Source organism: Montipora capricornis, chromosome 7 (genome assembly GCF_036669925.1).
Source record: "Montipora capricornis isolate CH-2021 chromosome 7, ASM3666992v2, whole genome shotgun sequence".
Taxonomy (NCBI): Eukaryota; Metazoa; Cnidaria; class Anthozoa; order Scleractinia; family Acroporidae; genus Montipora; species Montipora capricornis.
The window spans coordinates 17,590,036-17,594,931 of NC_090889.1; the positions used below are offsets into that span (position 1 = coordinate 17,590,036).

Consider the following 4,896-nt stretch of genomic DNA (forward strand, 5'->3'; position numbering starts at 1 on the left):
TCTTATTCAGCTTGTTAGGTATTTTCTTATTTTCGAACACAGTTTGAGATTAGCCGTGGCTTGCCACGATTTATAGTGATGACACTGAAAATAGTATAATCTGCAAGTTAAGCACAGACCTGTGCAAGGAATCCGTAAAAGACAACATTTTTGATTAGGTTTGGCAGGTCCGCTCACAGTCGAAAGGAATATGTTTCCCTTGAATAGGATGAACAAGGGCACTTGCGCGTCAAAATAAGAAATTACATGAGAGCACGGTAGATGTCTGTAGTTGTTAAAAGGTTGTTATTAATTAATCGGGCATGAAGATAGAAGATTGAGTCAGAGATAAGTATATAAAAGGAAGTATTACAGGATTTTGTGTCTCATCCACAACCACAAAGAGTTCATTCTTCGTGGTTTTCAGTACTTCTGCCAAAACTAAAAGAATGAAATCGAATGATCTTTGAGCATGTGTTAATTGTAGGAAGAGTGGACCATTGTGAATTTTGCTTATGCAATCCTGTTTTACCCTTGCATCGGTACCCAAGCCAAATAGTCTTTGTGCAGTCAAAAAACTCCCTAAGCTGGCTAAACTAAACCACAGAATTGATACAAGCTTAAACGAGCTGTATCGCGAAATTCAGCCCCCAAAATTGAGCGACTGGGAACTGGTAACCAAATCAAGCGAAACAAAAACAACTACCTAAAGCACTAAGGGAATGTTTGAATAAAGCATCAAATATAAAAGGAGGCACGGATGGGCAAATTTGAATAAGATTGAATTGGATTGCAATTATTGTTTTTGAAAACTGTTCAACCCAACAGTTTTTCAAAGTTTATCCCTGTTGTTTGTTACTTACATTTTGTGTGCTTGACTTAAGTTTTGAAGCTTTGCTTGGCTTAAAGTTTTGAGTTGTGTTTTCAAAAGTAATTTCTTGGTTGACGTTTAGTTGCTTAGCGAAAAGGGGCGAGTAGTTGGTAAAACGTCACAAAATCAACTGCAATGCAGTGATAGTCTCTCTTAATAGGGACCTTATGATAGACGACGACGATAGTTACGAAAACACCACAAAACAATTGGGGCTCTGCACTCCCTGCACGTGCGTTTTGCCTTTTGGTACATTTCTTTGCTGTCCTCGTCCTGACAAAAAGGAGTTTAAGCAAAAGGACGGTTGGAAGACTCAGGACGCCAGAATGACGAAAAAATGTCGCGGGAGACTGTGCATTTCCAATCCTACGCGAAATATTTGCCTATATCATTCGACCGTCCTAAGTCTTCCTGCAGTCCTGTTGTGTAAGCTCCCTAATGATGAGAATTGATCAAATTTGAAGTTGTGTAGAGGACGCGAGAACCTGAGAAGTATTTTTAATTTTTTCCCCAAACAACCACACCGTTCATTCCAATTTTATTCCCACAATGTTGACAAAGTATCCGAACACTCCCTAAGCATAAACTCAAAGTTTCTTTACATCAGCTCCTTTTACGTATTCTGGAACACACCTACTTTAGTTAATAAATTAAGCAAGATGAATGTAAAATAGGCTTGTAATTCTGTAATTTTACAACGTATTGTAATAACTCTATTTCGTCTTTGTATCGTTTATATAGATCTATCTTCCTTTTTCTTCTCTTTTTATTTCCTTTCCTTTACTTTCTTTTCTTAATCTCCTCCTATTGATTACTTTATGTTCAAGTGTCCTCTGCCCACCTCGACTATAGCTGTGCTATATGCGAGCAGAGGAAGTTGCTATCTATATTTCTGTGAGAGAACAGAATGAATGAATGAATGAAACACTTTCCATTGCGAACGACTTGGAGTCACCATGAAATATTTACAATAACGGGAAGTAATATTTGTAGACAACGTTCTCGTTGGCGCCGTCGTCTCCCGGAGACGAATAAATTTGTAAGGTAGATCAATAGACATCTTTAAAGACAATAAAAAATATATATATCTGTATCGATACCTTCCCCTAAAATATCACCAATGTAATATTTTGCATCACATTTGACAATAAGAATTCAATATTAAAAACTGCTATCGAGTAGGGATATCTTCTGTTTCAAATTTCCTCTTTGAAACAAGGAAAAAAAATCACAATTGAACTATTGTAGTTTAAAAGATTTTGAACAAAATATAAAAAATGAATGGTAACATATTTTGCCACTAAATGATTCCGCAAGGACTAAATCATCTTCCCCATACGTGCACCATTCAGTAGCCTCTAAGTGCCATTTTAGTAAGGTCCAATTTGTAGCTTCATTTTTCTGGCTGCGCGAGAATAGGGCGAGTGCAAAGAAAAAAATTGAGAGGGAGGGGAGGAGAGGAGAGGAGAAGAAAACGCTTGCGTACAAATCCCTCGATTTTGAAACCTTCCGTTCGCCTACGAACTGGGTCTCTGATCGGCGCGGCTCGGTTTTTTTGGTTGACACCTCTCAGTGCCTAAATTTCAAAATAATGTCCTTCCCAACCTCGTTCCCAGGGCTTTTCAACCCGGGAGTACAACATGTTCTCGAGAGTTACATAATAGAGAGTAACTATTCATTCGAGTATGAACTCCCAGGCCAGGATAAGCCGCGGCTTGAGAAAGCAGTGAACGTCGATTTTGTACAATTTAAACCGGGTGTTCGCGTCTTATGTAAGCCGCGGCTTATTATCTGTCGAAAAAACGGCCCTAATGTCACCCTGCGTTGAATAAATGATAATCATAATTACATGCCATATACACTGGTTTAACTCCCACGACTTGTGGTAGCAGATAAAAAGAAAAAAGTAAAATTAGCCGTGGACAGGATTTGAACAAGGAGCTTCGGTTTATAGGAAGAGCTCCTCTTCACTAGACCACGATGAACAAATTACAAAGTTTCTCTGATATTTGTTGCCTGGCATCTAGAATAGGATCACTATAATTCATCAATGATAAATCCTAAGCGCTGGTTTCAAAATGGTTAGCTTTGTTTTAAGTGTGGCCGGACCTTTCTCGTTAGTTGTCTAAAATAATTTGTTAGCGAGTGTTATCGCACTTTTACAGCCCGGTCTTATGACAAATAAATTAGATTATTGTTTAGAAATTTTATCTAAGCAAACGACGACTCGTTGGTTTAGTAGTCAGGAGCGGTGACAGGTGAGCTAAGAATCGTAGGTTCGGATATCTGGGTTGTCTTTTAAAAGAAAAATGTTGAATTCCCAGAATTTCTTTCCAACTGTCAGTGTCATGAAATAATGTAATCGTATATTCAAAGCCGGTTTATACTATATGATTATCGTATTATCAGTCTCGAGAACGAGAGAGTAGGACTCCTAATCTCGGCGGTGAAAAGCCCTGGGAACGAGGCTGACGTCTTCCCGTCGACTACGTTGCAAGCCTTTCCAGCGCGGCAGGTTTAAAACGCAGGTCACATTCCACAGGTCATTGTTTACCTATACTAAAGTAACCCAAGTCCTTCAAATTGGCTAACTTAGGTTTAGGCCTAACGAGGCCTAAGTTTAGTATTCGTAGAGGATTTTAAACGAGTGACCTGTGAAAAGTGACATGCACTTTAAACCTGTCGTTTCCAGCGAGCGAAAGGCGAATGAATCTTTCGAAAGATGCCAGAAAAAGTCATTCGCTTTCGCTGGACTCATTTTCGCTTCTCGTTCGCTGAAAATCGCTCACTACGCAGGCTAAATGGCAGAGAGATATTCTTTGAAGAAATGTTACATCGAGCAGTTAGCTCCCTTGTCGTTAAAGTGCTTGTAAGCCCCATTTTTTAAGACCAGGTGTATCTTTGCATCATGCAGTGCAAAATGGCGCCAAATGTTTTGTCTTTGGTCAAAACCGGAATTTTCTATGAATTTTCAAAGTGGAGAAAAATCGAGGTTTGAAAACCCATTACTGAGCCGTAGAATTGGCCAAAAGGGTACGGGGTCGAGTATAATTTGTGACGTAAAACCCGGACTTCAATCGTTTTGATTTGTGACTTCGGTGAGAGCGAGCTAGTCAGAGCTAAAAAATGCCTGAGAAATGAGTTGTCTGTGGCTGTAGCAACGTTCGACACTGTTTCATTAAAGCGCTTTTGAAGTGGTTTCTCCAGTTTTTCCTCCTTCCTTCTTTCTTGCCTTTGTCGGCACATGCCTCTTGCGTTTCTTCTGCATCTGTGGCTTCATCGCTCGAGTTTGGCAAGCCTTCGACTTCCAACTCGTAATCTTCTATTTCGGAGACCTCAGAATCTGAACTGGAAACTAGACTGAAGTCGTTTCTTAACAAATGTCAGTGTTGCCAATGTCGGAGTCTTACGTCACTAGTGCCAGTCTTCCTTTCACTCGGTCTTGGGACAAACCGTATTTCAAAAATTCATAGAAAATTCCAGTTGACCAAAATCAAAAAAATAATTGCGCCATTTTGCTCAACATGACGCAAGAAATCTCACAACCCCCCCACCCCCCGCCCCCCCCCCCCCCCCCACTTGTTACACAACAACATTCTTTCGGATTTCAGGTACTCTAACATTTCAAAAGAAGCACTTTTGTTCGCAGCATTTGGAACCTCAGTGTTTACTTCTGAATGTCTTATTGTGCAAAATTATCATTGCGGGGTGGGGGTATTCTTGCGAAAACATTTCCATAGTTGGGAATTATAGTTATTTCTGAAGCCGTCTCTTGCCATAGTTCATTTCCGCTATGAAAATTTTTATTGGTTGTGACAGGCGATGACAGCATCAAATCCTGGTTTGCGCACTCAGGTATTGCAGGTCAAGTGGGCGGTTTTCAGAATGCAGGGCTTTGTCTGCAAAGCGTTTCCTGCCGCTTCATTTTTCGTGCGGCTAAAACATTAAAAAGTTTTGCATGTCGCCTTTTGAGATCGGTAAAATGAGTACCAGTTCTAAATGTAACAATTAGCATTATTATCAAAATACGCGGCCAAAGAGAAAAT

General features: G+C 39.9%; 1 pseudogene; it reads left to right on the forward strand.

The window, feature by feature from the left end:
- Positions 1 to 4,362, forward strand: part of LOC138055726 (uncharacterized) — a 7,436-nt pseudogene extending 3,074 nt beyond the window's left edge.
- Positions 4,363 to 4,896: the final 534 nt, after the last annotated feature.